The sequence below is a fragment of the Phyllobates terribilis genome, unplaced genomic scaffold (assembly GCF_046119375.1).
Source record: "Phyllobates terribilis strain yellow unplaced genomic scaffold, ASM4611937v1 Scaffold_1__5_contigs__length_1240528914, whole genome shotgun sequence".
NCBI classification, from domain to species: Eukaryota; Metazoa; Chordata; class Amphibia; order Anura; family Dendrobatidae; genus Phyllobates; species Phyllobates terribilis.
Window position 1 is genome coordinate 656,025,089 of NW_027362761.1, and position 15,967 is coordinate 656,041,055.

Here is a 15,967-nt window from a genome sequence, read left to right on the forward strand (position 1 = left end):
CGCATTAGCTTAAGAAGACGGATTAAATGCCCATTGGAAGAGCAGTGGAGGTCGCAGTAGCTTAACAAGACGGTTTAAATGCCCCTTGGTAGAGACGTGCAGGTCACAGTAGCTTAACAAGACGGTTAAAATGCCCTTTGGAAGAGCGGTGAAGGTCGCAGTAGCTTAACAAGACAGTTAAAATGCCCCTTGGAAGAGATGTGCAGGTCACAGTAGCTTAACAAGACTGTTTAAATGCCCCTTGGAAGAGACGTGCAGGTCGCAGAAGCTTAACCAGACGGTTTAAATGCCCCTTGGAAGAGAGGTGGAGGTCGCAGTAGCTTACCAAGACAGTTTAAATGCCCCTTGGAAGAGACGTGCAGGTCGCAATAGCTTAACAAGACGGTTTAAATGCCCCTTGGAAGAGTCGTGCAGGTCGCAATAGCTTAACAAGACGGTTTAAATGCCCCTTGGAAGAGACATGCAGGTCGCAGTAGCTTAACAAGACGGTTTAAATGCCCCTTGGAAGAGACGTGCAGGTCGCAGTAGCTTAACAAGAAGGTTTAAATGCCCCTTGGAAGAGATGAGCAGGTCGCAGTAGCTTAACAAGACGGTTTAAATGCCCCTTGGAAGAGGATTGCAGGTCGCAGTAGCTTACCAAGATGGTTTAAATGCCCCTTGGAAGAGACGTGCAGGTCGCAGTAGCTTAACAAGACGGTTTAAATGCCCCGTGGAAGAGCGGTGGAGGTCGCAGTAGCGTAACAAGACGGTTTAAATGCCCCTTGGAAGAGACATAATGGTCGCAGCAGCTTAACAAGACGGTTTAAATGCCCATTGGAAGAGACGTACAGGTCGCATTAGCTTAACAAGACAGCTTAAATGCCCATTGGAAGAGACGTGCAGTTCGCAGTAGCTTAACAAGACGGTTTAAATGCCCCTTGGAAGAGACGTGCAGGTCGCATTAGCTTAACAAGACGGATTAAATGCCCTTTGGAAGAGCGGTGAAGGTCGCAGTAGCTTAACAAGATGGTTTAAATGCCCCTTGGAAGAGACATGCAGGTCGCAGCAGCTTAACAAGACGGTTTAAATGCCCCTTGGAAGAGACGTGCAGGTCGCAGTAGCTTAACAAGATGATTAAAATGCCCCTTGGAAGAGACGTGCAGGTCGCAGTAGCTTAACAAGACGGTTTAAATGCCCCTTGGAAGAGATGTGCAGGTCGCAGTAGCTTAACAAGACCGTTTAAATGCACCTTGGTAGAGACGTGCAGGTCACAGTAGCTTAACAAGACTGTTAAAATGCCCTTTGGAAGAGCGGTGAAGGTCACAGTAGCTTAACAAGACGGTTTAAATGCCCCTTGGAAGAGGTGTGCAGGTCTCAGTAGCTTAACAAGACGGTTTAAATGCCCCTTGCAAGAGACGTGCAGCTGGCAGTAGCTTAACAAGACGGTTAAAATGCCACTTGGAAGAGACATAATGGTCGCAGCAGCTTAACAAGACGGTTTAAATGCCCATTGGAAGAGACGTACAGGTCGCATTAGCTTAACAAGACAGCTTAAATGCCCATTGGAAGAGACGTGCAGTTCGCAGTAGCTTAACAAGACGGTTTAAATGCCCCTTGGAAGAGACGTGCAGGTCGCAGTAGCTTAACAAGACAGTTTAAATGCCCCTTGGAAGAGCAGTGGAGATCGCAGTAGCTTAACAAGACGGTTTAAATTCCCCTTGGTAGAGACGTGCAGGTCACAGTAGCTTACCAAGACGTTTAAAATGCCCTTTGGAAGAGCGGTGAAGGTCGCAGTAGCTTAACAAGACGGTTTAAATGCCCCTTGGAAGAGCGGTGGAGGTCGCAGTAGCTTAACAAGATGGTTTAAATGCCCCTTGGAAGACACATGCTGGTCGCAGCAGCTTAACAAGACGGTTTAAATGCCCATTGGAAGAGACGTACAGGTCACAGTAGCTTAACAAGACAGCTTAAATGCCCATTGGAAGAGACGTGCAGTTTGCAGTAGCTTAACAAGACGGTCTAAATGCCCCTTGGAAGAGACGTGCAGGTCGCAGTAGCTTAACAAGACGGATTAAATGCCCTTTGGAAGAGCGGTGAAGGTCGCAGTAGCTTAACAAGACGGTTTAAATGCCCCTTGGAAGAGACGTGCAGGTCGCAGCAGCTTAACAAGACGGTTTAAATGCCCCTTGGAAGAGACGTGCAGGTTGCAGTAGCTTAACAAGATGGTTAAAATGCCCCTTGGAAGAGACGTGCAGGTCGCAGTAGCTTAACAAGACGGTTTAAATGCCCCTTGGAAGAGATGTGCAGGTCTCAGTAGCTTAACAAGACGGTTTAAATGCCCCTTGGAAGAGCAGTGGAGGTCGCAGTAGCTTAACAATACCGTTTAAATGCACCTTGGTAGAGACGTGCAGGTCACAGTAGCTTAACAAGACGGTTTAAATGCCCCTTGTAAGAGAGGTGGAGGTCGCAGTAGCTTAACAAGACAGTTTAAATGCCCCTTGGAAGAGACGTGCAGGTCGCAGTAGCTTAACAAGACGGTTTAAATGCCCCTTGGAAGAGACGTGCAGGTCGCAGTAGCTTAACAAGACGTTTAAATGCCCCTTGGAAGAGCAGTGGAGGTCACAGTAGCTTAACAAGACGGTTAAAATGCCCTTTGGAAGAGCGGTGAAGGTCGCAGTAGCTTAACAAGACGGTTTAAATGCCCCTTGGAAGAGATGTGCAGGTCGCAGTAGCTTAACAAGACGGTTTAAATGCCCCTTGGAAGAGACGTGCAGGTTGCAGTAGCTTAACAAGAAGGTTTAAATGCCTCTTGGAAGAGAGGTCGAGGTCGCAGGAGCTTAACAAGACAGTTTAAATGCCCCTTGGAAGAGACGTGCAGGTGGTAGTAGCTTAACAAGATGGTTTAAATGCCCCTTGGAAGAGACGTGCAGGTCGCAGTAGCTTAACAAGACGGTTTAAATGCCCCTTAGAAGAGTCGTGCAGGTCGCAGTAGCTTAACAAGACGGTTTAAATGCCCCTTGCAAGAGACGTGCAGGTCGCAGTAGCTTAACAAGAGGGTTTAAATGACCCTTAGAAGAGGCTTGCAGGTCGCAGTAGCTTATCAAGACGGTTTAAATGCCCCTTGGAAGAGACGTGCAGGTCGCAGTAGCTTAAAAAGATGGTTTAAATGCCCCTTGGAAGAGCGGTGGAGGTCACAGTAGCTTAACAAGACGGTTTAAATGCCCCTTGGAAAAGACATGCAGGTCGCAGTAGGTTAACAAGATGGTTTAAATGCCCCTTGGAAGAGATATGCAGGTCGCAGTAGCTTAACAAGACGGTTTAAATGCACCTTGTAAGAGACGTGCAGGTCACAGTAGCTTAACAAGAGGGTTTAAATGCCCCTTGGAAGAGACGTGCAGGTCGCAGCAGCTTAACAAGCTGGTTTAAATGCCCCTTGGAAGAGACGTGCAAGTCGCAGTAGCTTAACAAGACGGTTTAAATGCCCCTTGGAAGTGACGTGCAGGTCGCAGTAGCTTAACAAGACGGTTTAAATGCCCCTTGGAAGAGACGTGCAGGTCGCAGTAGCTTAACAAGACGGATTAAATGCCCCTTGCAAGAGACGTGCAGGTCGCAGTAGCTTAACAAGACAGTTTAAATGCCCCTTGGAAGAGACGTGCAGGTCGCAGTAGCTTAACAAGACGTATTAAATGCCCCTTGCAAGAGACGTGCAGGTCGCAGTAGCTTAACAAGAGGGTTTAAATGCCCCTTGGAAGAGCGGTAGAGGTCACAGTAGCTTAACAAGACGGTTTAAATGCCCCTTGGAAAAGACATGCAGGTCGCAGTAGCTTAACAAGATGGTTTAAATGCCCCTTGGAAGAGATTTTCATGTCGCAGTAGCTTAACAAGACAGTTTGAATGCCCCTTGGAAGAGGCTTACAGGTCGCAGTTGCTTACCAAGACGGTTTAAATGCCCCTTGGAAGAGACGTGCAGGTCGCAGTATCTTAACAAGACAGTTTAAATGCCCATTGGAAGAGACGTGCAGGTCGCATTAGCTTAAGAAGACGGATTAAATGCCCCTTGGAAGAGCAGTGGAGGTCGCAGTAGCTTAACAAGACGGTTTAAATGCCCCTTGGTAGAGACGTGCAGGTCACAGTAGCTTAACAAGACGGTTAAAATGCCCTTTGGAAGAGCGGTGTAGGTCGCAGTAGCTTAACAAGACAGTTAAAATGCCCCTTGGAAGATATGTGCAGGTCACAGTAGCTTAACAAGACTGTTTAAATGCCCCTTGGAAGAGACGTGCAGGTCGCAGGAGCTTAACCAGATGGTTTAAATGCCCCTTGGAAGAGAGGTGGAGGTCGCAGTAGCTTACCAAGACAGTTTAAATGCCCCTTGGAAGAGACGTGCAGGTCGCAATAGCTTAACAAGACTGTTTAAATGTCCCTTGGAAGAGACGTGCAGGTCGCAATAGCTTAACAAGACGGTTTAAATGCCCCTTGGAAGAGACATGCAGGTCGCAGTAGCTTAACAAGACGGTTTAAATGCCCCTTGGAAGACACGTGCAGGTCGCAGTAGCTTAACAAGAAGGTTTAAATGCCCCTTGGAAGAGATGAGCAGGTCGCAGTAGCTTAACAAGACGGTTTAAATGCCCCTTGGAAGAGGATTGCAGGTCGCAGTAGCTTACCAAGATGGTTTAAATGCCCCTTGGAAGAGACGTGCAGGTCGCAGTAGCTTAACAAGACGGTTTAAATGCCCCTTGGAAGAGCGGTGGAGGTCGCAGTAGCTTAACAAGACGGTTTAAATGCCCCTTGGAAGAGACATACTGGTCGCAGCAGCTTAACAAGACGGTTTAAATACCCATTGGAAGAGACGTGCAGGTCGCATTATCTTAACAAGACAGCTTAAATGCCCATTGGAAGAGACGTGCAGTTCGCAGTAGCTTAACAAGACGGTTTAAATGCCCCTTGGAAGAGACGTGCAGGTCGCAGTAGCTTAACAAGACGGATTAAATGCCCTTTGGAAGAGCGGTGAAGGTCGCAGTAGCTTAACAAGACGGTTTAACTGCCCCTTGGAAGAGACGTGCAGGTCGCAGCAGCTTAACAAGACGGTTTAAATGCCCCTTGGAAGAGACGTGCCGGTCGCAGTAACTTAACAAGATGATTAAAATGCCCCTTGGAAGAGACGTGCAGGTCGCAGTAGCTTAACAAGACGGTTTAAATGCCCCATGGAAGAGATGTGCAGGTCGCAGTAGCTTAACAAGAACGATTAAATGCACCTTGGTAGAGACGTGCAGGTCACAGTAGCTTAACAAGACTGTTAAAATGCCCTTTGAAAGAGCGGTGAAGGTCACAGTAGCTTAACAAGATGGTTTAAATGCCCCTTGGAAGAGATGTGCAGGTCGCAGTAGCTTAACAAGACGGTTTAAATGCCCCTTGGAAGAGACGTGCAGCTGGCAGTAGCTTAACAAGACGGTTAAAATGCCACATGGAAGAGACGTGCAGTTCGCAGTAGCTTAACAAGACGGTTTAAATGACCCTTGTAAGAGAGGTGGAGGTCGCAGTAGCTTAACAAGACAGTTTAATTGCCCCTTGGAAGAGACGTGCAGGTCGCAGTAGCTTAACAAGACGGTTTAAATGCCCCTTGGAAGAGACGTGCAGGTCGCAGTAGCTTAACAAGACGGTTTAAATGCCCCTTGGAAGAGCAGTGGAGGTCACAGTAGCTTAACAAGACGGTTAAAATGCCCTTTGGAAGAGCGGTGAAGGTCGCAGTAGCTTAACAAGACGGTTTAAATGCCCCTTGGAAGAGACTTACAGGTCGCAGTAGCTTAACAAGACGGTTTAAATGCCTCTTGGAAGAGAGGTGGAGGTCGCAGGAGCTTAACAACACAGTTTAAATGCCCCTTGGAAGAGACGTGCAGGTGGTAGTAGCTTAACAAGATGGTTTAAATGCCCCTTGGAAGAGACGTGCAGGTCGCAGTAGCTTAACAAGACTGTTTAAATGCCCCTTAGAAGAGACGTGCAGGTCGCAGTAGCTTAACAAGACGGTTTAAATGCCCCTTGCAAGAGACGTGCAGGTCGCAGTAGCTTAACAAGAGGGTTTAAATGCCCCTTAGAAGAGGCTTGCAGGTCGCAGTAGCTTACCAAGACGGTTTAAATGCCCCTTGGAAGAGACGTGCAAGTCGCAGTAGCTTAAAAAGATGGTTTAAATGCCCCTTGGACGAGCGGTGGAGGTCACAGTAGCTTAACAAGACGGTTTAAATGCCCCTTGGAAAAGACATGCAGGTCGCAGTAGCTAAACAAGATGGTTTAAATGCCCCTTGGAAGAGATGAGCAGGTCGCAGTAACTTAACAAGACGGTTTAAATGCCCCTTGGAAGAGGATTGCAGGTCGCAGTAGCTTACCAAGATGGATTAAATGCCCCTTGGAAGAGACGTGCAGGTCGCAGTAGCTTAACAAGACGGTTTAAATGCCCCTTGGAAGAGCGGTGGAGGTCGCAGTAGCTTAACAAGACGGTTTAAATGCCCCTTGGAAGAGACATACTGGTCGCAGCAGCTTAACAAGACGGTTTAAATGCCCATTGGAAGAGACGTACAGGTCGCAGTAGCTTAACAAGATGGTTTAAATGCCCCTTGTAAGAGACGTGCAGGTCGCAGTAGCTTAACAAGATAGTTTAAATATCACTAGGAAGAGACGTGCAGGTCGCAGTAGCTTAACAAGACGGTTTAAATGCCCCTTGGAAGAGACGTGCAGGTCGCAGTAGCTTAACAAGACGTTTTAAATGCCCCTTGGAAGAGCAGTGGAGGTCACAGTAGCTTAACAAGACGGTTAAAATGCCCTTTGGAAGAGCGTTGAAGGTCGCAGTAGCTTAACAAGACGGTTTAAATGCCCCTTGGAAGAGATGAGCAGGTCGCAGTAGCTTAACAAGACTGTTTAAATGCCCCTTGGAAGAGACATGCAGGTTGCAGTAGCTTAACAAGACGGTTTAAATGCCTCTTGGAAGAGAGGTCGAGGTCGCAGGAGCTTAACAAGACAGTTTAAATGCCCCTTGGAAGAGACGTGCAGGAGGTAGTAGCTTAACAAGATAGTTTAAATGCCCCTTGGAAGAGACGTGCAGGTCGCAGTAGCTTAACAAGACGATTTAAATGCCCCTTAGAAGAGACGTGCAGGTCGCAGTAGCTTAACAAGACGGTTTAAATGCCCCTTGCAAGAGACGTGCAGGTCGCAGTAGCTTAACAAGAGGGTTTAAATGCCCCTTAGAAGAGGCTTGCAGGTCGCAGTAGCTTACCAAGACGGTTTAAATGCCCCTTGGAAGAGACGTGCAGGTCGCAGTAGCTTAAAAAGACGGTTTAAATGCCCCTTGGAAAAGACATGCAGGTCGCAGTAGGTTAACAAGATGGTTTAAATGCACCTTGGAAGAGACGTGCAGGTCGCAGTAGCTTAACAAGAGGGTTTAAATGCCCCTTGGAAGAGACGTGCAGGTCGCAGCAGCTTAACAAGACGGTTTAAATGCACCTTGGAAGAGACGTGCAGGTCGCAGTAGCTTAACAAGAGGGTTTAAATGCCCCTTGGAAGAGACGTGCAGGTCGCAGCAGCTTAACAAGCTGGTTTAAATGCCCCTTGGAAGAGACGTGCAAGTCGCAGTAGCTTAAAAAGACGGTTTAAATGCCCCTTGGAAGAGACATGCAGGTTGCAGTAGCTTAACAAGATGGTTTAAATGCCCCTTGGAAGTGACGTGCAGGTCGCAGTAGCTTAACAAGACGGTTTAAATGCCCCTTGGAAGAGACGTGCAGGTCGCAGTAGCTTAACAAGACGGATTAAATGCCCCTTGCAAGAGACGTGCAGGTCGCAGTAGCTTAACAAGAGGGTTTAAATGCCCCTTGGAAGAGCGGTAGAGGTCACAGTAGCTTAACATGACGGTTTAAATGCCCCTTGGAAAAGACATGCAGGTCGCAGTAGCTTAACAAGATGGTTTAAATGCCCCTCGGAAGAGATGTTCATGTCGCAGTAGCTTAACAAGACAGTTTGAATGCCCCTTGGAAGAGGCTTACAGGTCGCAGTTGCTTACCAAGACAGTTTAAATGCCCCTTGGAAGAGACGTGCAGGTCGCAGTATCTTAACAAGACAGTTTAAATGCCCCTTGGAAGAGACGTGCAGGTCGCATTAGCTTAAGAAGACGGATTAAATGCCCATTGGAAGAGCAGTGGAGGTCGCAGTAGCTTAACAAGACGGTTTAAATGCCCCTTGGTAGAGACGTGCAGGTCACAGTAGCTTAACAAGACGGTTAAAATGCCCTTTGGAAGAGCGGTGAAGGTCGCAGTAGCTTAACAAGACAGTTAAAATGCCCCTTGGAAGAGATGTGCAGGTCACAGTAGCTTAACAAGACTGTTTAAATGCCCCTTGGAAGAGACGTGCAGGTCGCAGAAGCTTAACCAGACGGTTTAAATGCCCCTTGGAAGAGAGGTGGAGGTCGCAGTAGCTTACCAAGACAGTTTAAATGCCCCTTGGAAGAGACGTGCAGGTCGCAATAGCTTAACAAGACGGTTTAAATGCCCCTTGGAAGAGTCGTGCAGGTCGCAATAGCTTAACAAGACGGTTTAAATGCCCCTTGGAAGAGACATGCAGGTCGCAGTAGCTTAACAAGACGGTTTAAATGCCCCTTGGAAGAGACGTGCAGGTCGCAGTAGCTTAACAAGAAGGTTTAAATGCCCCTTGGAAGAGATGAGCAGGTCGCAGTAGCTTAACAAGACGGTTTAAATGCCCCTTGGAAGAGGATTGCAGGTCGCAGTAGCTTACCAAGATGGTTTAAATGCCCCTTGGAAGAGACGTGCAGGTCGCAGTAGCTTAACAAGACGGTTTAAATGCCCCGTGGAAGAGCGGTGGAGGTCGCAGTAGCGTAACAAGACGGTTTAAATGCCCCTTGGAAGAGACATAATGGTCGCAGCAGCTTAACAAGACGGTTTAAATGCCCATTGGAAGAGACGTACAGGTCGCATTAGCTTAACAAGACAGCTTAAATGCCCATTGGAAGAGACGTGCAGTTCGCAGTAGCTTAACAAGACGGTTTAAATGCCCCTTGGAAGAGACGTGCAGGTCGCATTAGCTTAACAAGACGGATTAAATGCCCTTTGGAAGAGCGGTGAAGGTCGCAGTAGCTTAACAAGATGGTTTAAATGCCCCTTGGAAGAGACATGCAGGTCGCAGCAGCTTAACAAGACGGTTTAAATGCCCCTTGGAAGAGACGTGCAGGTCGCAGTAGCTTAACAAGATGATTAAAATGCCCCTTGGAAGAGACGTGCAGGTCGCAGTAGCTTAACAAGACGGTTTAAATGCCCCTTGGAAGAGATGTGCAGGTCGCAGTAGCTTAACAAGACCGTTTAAATGCACCTTGGTAGAGACGTGCAGGTCACAGTAGCTTAACAAGACTGTTAAAATGCCCTTTGGAAGAGCGGTGAAGGTCACAGTAGCTTAACAAGACGGTTTAAATGCCCCTTGGAAGAGGTGTGCAGGTCTCAGTAGCTTAACAAGACGGTTTAAATGCCCCTTGCAAGAGACGTGCAGCTGGCAGTAGCTTAACAAGACGGTTAAAATGCCACTTGGAAGAGACATAATGGTCGCAGCAGCTTAACAAGACGGTTTAAATGCCCATTGGAAGAGACGTACAGGTCGCATTAGCTTAACAAGACAGCTTAAATGCCCATTGGAAGAGACGTGCAGTTCGCAGTAGCTTAACAAGACGGTTTAAATGCCCCTTGGAAGAGACGTGCAGGTCGCATTAGCTTAACAAGACGGATTAAATGCCCTTTGGAAGAGCGGTGAAGGTCGCAGTAGCTTAACAAGATGGTTTAAATGCCCCTTGGAAGAGACGTGCAGGTCGCAGCAGCTTAACAAGACGGTTTAAATGCCCCTTGGAAGAGACGTGCAGGTCGCAGTAGCTTAACAAGATGATTAAAATGCCCCTTGGAAGAGACGTGCAGGTCGCAGTAGCTTAACAAGACGGTTTAAATGCCCCTTGGAAGAGATGTGCAGGTCGCAGTAGCTTAACAAGACCGTTTAAATGCACCTTGGTAGAGACGTGCAGGTCACAGTAGCTTAACAAGACTGTTAAAATGCCCTTTGGAAGAGCGGTGAAGGTCAAAGTAGCTTAACAAGACGGTTTAAATGCCCCTTGGAAGAGGTGTGCAGGTCTCAGTAGCTTAACAAGACGGTTTAAATGCCCCTTGGAAGAGACGTGCAGCTGGCAGTAGCTTAACAAGACGGTTAAAATGCCACTTGGAAGAGACATGCAGGTCGCAGTAGCTTAACAAGACGGTTTAAATGCCCCTTGTAAGAGAGGTGGAGGTCGCAGTAGCTTAACAAGACAGTTTAAAAGCCCCTTGGAAGAGACGTGCAGGTCGCAGTAGCTTAACAAGACGGTTTAAATGCCCCTTGGAAGAGACGTGCAGGTCGCAGTAGCTTAACAAGACGGTTTAAATGCCCCTTGGAAGAGCAGTGGAGGTCACAGTAGCTTAACAAGACGGTTAAAATGCCCTTTGGAAGAGCGGTGAAGGTCGCAGTAGCTTAACAAGACGGTTTAAATGCCCCTTGGAAGAGATGTGCAGGTCGCAGTAGCTTAACAAGACGGTTTAAATGCCCCCTTGGAAGAGACGTACAGGTCGCAGTAGCTTAACAAGACGGTTTAAATGCCTCTTGGAAGAGAGGTGGAGGTCGCAGGAGCTTAACAAGACAGTTTAAATGCCCCTTGGAAGAGACGTGCAGGTGGTAGTAGCTTAACAAGATGGTTTAAATGCCCCTTGGAAGAGACTTGCAGGTCGCAGTAGCTTAACAAGACGGTTTAAATGCCCCTTAGAAGAGACGTGCAGGTCGCAGTAGCTTAACAAAACGGTTTAAATGCCACTTGCAAGAGACGTTCAGGTCGCAGTAGCTTAACAAGAGGGTTTAAATGCCCCTTAGAAGAGGCTTGCAGGTCGCAGTAGCTTACCAAGACGGTTTAAATGCCCCTTGGAATAGACGTGCAAGTCGCAGTAGCTTAAAAAGATGGTTTAAATGCCCCTTGGAAGAGCGGTGGAGGTCACAGTAGCTTAACAAGACGGTTTAAATGCCCCTTGGAAAAGACATGCAGGTCGTAGTAGCTGAAGAAGATGGTTTAAATGCCCCTTGGAAGAGATGAGCAGGTCGCAGTAGCTTAACAAGACGGTTTAAATGCCCCTTGGAAGAGGGTTGCAGGTCGCAGTAGCTTACCAAGATGGATTAAATGCCCCTTGGAAGAGACGTGCAGGTCGCAGTAGCTTAACAAGACGGTTTAAATGCCCCTTGGAAGAGCGGTGGAGGTCGCAGTAGCTTAACAAGACGGTTTAAATGCCCCTTGGAAGAGACATACTGGTCGCAGCAGCTTAACAAGACGGTTTAAATGCCCATTGGAAGAGACGTACAGGTCGCAGTAGCTTAACAAGATGGTTTAAATGCCCCTTGTAAGAGACGTGCAGGTCGCAGTAGCTTAACAAGATAGTTTAAATATCCCTAGGAAGAGACGTGCAGGTCGCAGTAGCTTAACAAGACAGTTTAAATGCCCCTTGGAAGAGACGTGCAGCTCGCAGTAGCTTAACAAGACAGATTAAATGCCCCTTGGAAGAGACGTGCAGGTCGCAGTAGCTTAACAAGACGGTTTAAATGCCCCTTGGAAGAGACGTGCAGGTCACAGTAGCTTAACAAGACGGTTTAAATGCCCCTTGGAAGAGGCTTCCAGGTCGCAGTAGCTTACCAAGACGGTTTAAATGCCCCTTGGTAGAGACGTGCAGGTCGCAGTGGCTTAACAAGACGGTTTACATGCCCCTTGGAAGAGACATACAGGTCACAGCAGCTTAACAAGACGTTTTAAATGCCCATTGGAAGAGACGTACAGGTCGCAGTAGCTTAAAAAGATGGTTTAAATGCCCCTTGGAAGAGACGTGCAGGTCGCAGTAGCTTAACAAGGCGGTTTAAATGCCCCTTGGAAGAGACGTGCAGGTCGCAGTAGCTTAACAAGACAGTTTAAATGCCCCTTGGAAGAGCAGTGGAGATCGCAGTAGCTTAACAAGACGGTTTAAATGCCCCTTGGTAGAGACGTGCAGGTCACAGTAGCTTAACAAGACGTTTAAAATGCCCTTTGGAAGAGCGGTGAAGGTCGCAGTAGCTTAACAAGACGGTTTAAATGCCCCTTGGAAGAGACGTGCAGGTCGCAGTAGCTTAACAAGAAGGTTTAAATGCCCCTTGGAAGAGATGAGCAGGTCGCAGTAGCTTAACAAGACGGTTTAAATGCCCCTTGGAAGAGGATTGCAGGTCGCAGTAGCTTACCAAGATGGTTTAAATGCTCCTTGGAAGAGCGGTGGAGGTCGCAGTAGCTTAACAAGACGGTTTAAATGCCCCTTGGAAGACACATGCTGGTCGCAGCAGCTTAACAATACGGTTTAAATGCACATTGGAAGAGACGTACAGGTCACAGTAGCTTTACAAGACAGCTTAAATGACCATTGGAAGAGACGTGCAGTTCGCAGTAGCTTAACAAGACGGTTTAAATGCCCCTTGGAAGAGACGTGCAGGTCGCAGTAGCTTAACAAGACGGATTAAATGCCCTTTGGAAGAGCGGTGAAGGTCGCAGTAGCTTAACAAGACGGTTTAAATGCCCCTTGGAAGAGACGTGCAGGTCGCAGCAGCTTAACAAGATGGTTTAAATGCCCCTTGGAAGAGACGTGCAGGTCGCAGTAGCTTAACAAGATGGTTAAAATGCCCCTTGGAAGAGACGTGCAGGTCGCAGTAGCTTAACAAGACGGTTTAAATGCCCCTTGGAAGAGATGTGCAGGTCGCAGTAGCTTAACAAGACGGTTTAAATGCCCCTTGGAAGAGCAGTGGAGGTCGCAGTAGCTTAACAATACCGTTTAAATGCACCTTGGTAGAGACGTGCAGGTCACAGTAGCATAACAAGACTGTTAAAATGCCCTTTGGAAGAGCGATGAAGGTCACAGTAGCTTAACAAGACGGTTTAAATGCCCCTTGGAAGAGATGTGCAGGTCGCAGTAGCTTAACAAGACGGTTTAAATGCCCCTTGGAAGAGACGTGCAGGTGGCAGTAGCTTAACAAGACGGTTAAAATGCCACTTGGAAGAGACGTGCAGGTCGCAGTAGCTTAACAAGACGGTTTAAATGCCCCTTGTAAGAGAGGTGGAGGTCGCAGTAGCTTAACAAGACAGTTTAAATGCCCCTTGGAAGAGACGTGCAGGTCGCAGTAGCTTAACAAGACGGTTTAAATGCCCCTTGGAAGAGAGTGCAGGTCGCAGTAGCTTAACAAGACGTTTAAATGCCCCTTGGAAGAGCAGTGGAGGTCACAGTAGCTTAACAAGACGGTTAAAATGCCCTTTGGAAGAGCGGTGAAGGTCGCAGTAGCTTAACAAGACGGTTTAAATGCCCCTTGGAAGAGATGTGCAGGTCGCAGTAGCTTAACAAGACGGTTTAAATGCCCCTTGGAAGAGCCGTGCAGGTTGCAGTAGCTTAACAAGAAGGTTTAAATGCCTCTTGGAAGAGAGGTCGAGGTCGCAGGAGCTTAACAAGACAGTTTAAATGCCCCTTGGAAGAGACGTGCAGGTGGTAGTAGCTTAACAAGATGGTTTAAATGCCCCTTGGAAGAGACGTGCAGGTCGCAGTAGCTTAACAAGACGGTTTAAATGCCCCTTAGAAGAGACGTGCAGGTCGCAGTAGCTTAACAAGACGGTTTGAATGCCCCTTGCAAGAGATGTGCAGGTCGCAGCAGCTTAACAAGAGGGTTTAAATGCCCCATAGAAGAGGCTTGCAGGTCGCAGTAGCTTAACAAGACGGTTTAAATGCCCCTTGGAAGAGACGTGCAAGTCGCAGTAGCTTAAAAAGATGGTTTAAATGCCCCTTGGAAGAGCGGTGGAGGTCACAGTAGCTTAACAAGACGGTTTAAATGCCCCTTGGAAAAGACATGCAGGTCGCAGTAGCTGAACAAGATGGTTTAAATGCCCCTTGGAAGAGATGAGCAGGTCGCAGTAGCTTAACAAGACGGTTTAAATGCCCCTTGGAAGAGGATTGCAGGTCGCAGTAGCTTACCAAGATGGATTAAATGCCCCTTGGAAGAGACGTGCAGGTCGCAGTAGCTTAACAAGACGGTTTAAATGCCCCTTGGAAGAGCGGTGGAGGTCGCAGTAGCTTAACAAGACGGTTTAAATGCCCCTTGGAAGAGACATACTGGTCGCAGTAGCTTAACAAGATGGTTTAAATGCCCCTTGTAAGAGACGTGCAGGTCGCAGTAGCTTAACAAGATAGTTTAAATATCCCTAGGAAGAGACGTGCAGGTCGCAGTAGCTTAACAAGACAGTTTAAATGCCCCTTGGAAGAGACGTGTAGTTCGCAGTAGCTTAACAAGACGGTTTAAATGCCCCTTGGAAGAGACGTGCAGCTCGCAGTAGCTTAACAAGACAGATTAAATGCCCCTTGTAAGAGACGTGCAGGTCGCAGTAGCTTAACAAGACGGTTTAAATTCCCCTTGGAAGAGACGTGCAGGTCACAGTAGCTTAACAAGACGGTTTAAATGCCCCTTGGAAGAGGCTTCCAGGTCGCAGTAGCTTACCAAGACGGTTTAAATGCCCCTTGGTAGAGACGTGCAGGTCGCAGTAGCTTAACAAGACGGTTTAAATGCCCCTTGGTAGAGCGGTGGAGGTCGCAGTGGCTTAACAAGACGGTTTACATGCCCCTTCGAAGAGACATACAGGTCACAGCAGCTTAACAAGACGTTTTAAATGCCCATTGGAAGAGACGTACAGGTCGCAGTATCTTAACAAGATGGTTTAAATGCCCCTTGGAAGAGACGTGCAGGTCGCAGTAGCTTAACAAGGCGGTTTAAATGCCCCTTGGAAGAGACGTGCAGGTCGCAGTAGCTTAACAAGACAGTTTAAATGCCCCTTCGAAGAGCAGTGGAGGTCGCAGTAGCTTAACAAGACGGTTTAAATGCCCCTTGGTAGAGACGTGCAGGTCACAGTAGCTTAACAAGACGTTTAAAATGCCCTTTGGAAGAGCGGTGAAGGTCGCAGTAGCTTAACAAGACGGTTTAAATGCCCCTTGGAAGAGATGTGCAGGTCGCAGTAGCTTAACAAGACGGTTTAAATGCCCCTTGGAAGAGACGTGCAGGTCGCAGTAGCTTAACAAGAAGGTTTAAATGCCCCTTGGAAGAGATGAGCAGGTCGCAGTAGCTTAACAAGACGGTTTAAATGCCCCTTGGAAGAGGATTGCAGGTCGCAGTAGCTTACCAAGATGGTTTAAATGCCCCTTGGAAGAGCGGTGGAGGTCGCAGTAGCTTAACAAGACGGTTTAAATGCCCCTTGGAAGACACATGCTGGTCGCAGCAGCTTAACAAGACGGTTTAAATGCCCATTGGAAGAGACGTACAGGTGACAGTAGCTTAACAAGACAGCTTAAATGCCCATTGGAAGAGACATGCAGTTCGCAGTAGCTTAATAAGACGGTTTAAATGCCCCTTGGAAGAGACGTGCAGGTCGCAGTAGCTTAACAAGACGGACTAAATGCCCTTTGGAAGAGCGGTGAAGGTCGCAGTAGCTTAACAAGACGGTTTAAATGCCCCTTGGAAGAGACGTGCAGGTCGCAGCAGCTTAACAAGACGGTTTAAATGCCCCTTGGAAGAGACGTGCAGGTCGCAGTAGCTTAACAAGATGGTTAAAATGCCCCTTGGAAGAGACGTGCAGGTCGCAGTAGCTTAACAAGACGGTTTAAATGCCCCTTGGAAGAGATGTGCAGGTCGCAGTAGCTTAACAAGACGGTTTAAATGCCCCTTGGAAGAGCAGTGTAGGTCGCAGTAGCTTAACAATACCGTTTAAATGCCCCTTGGAAAAGACGTGCAGGTCGCAGCAGCTTAACAAGACGGTTTAAATGCCCCTTGGAAGAGACGTGCAGGTCGCAGTAGCTTAACAAGATGGTTAAAATGCCCTTTGGAAGAGCGGTGAAGGTCACAG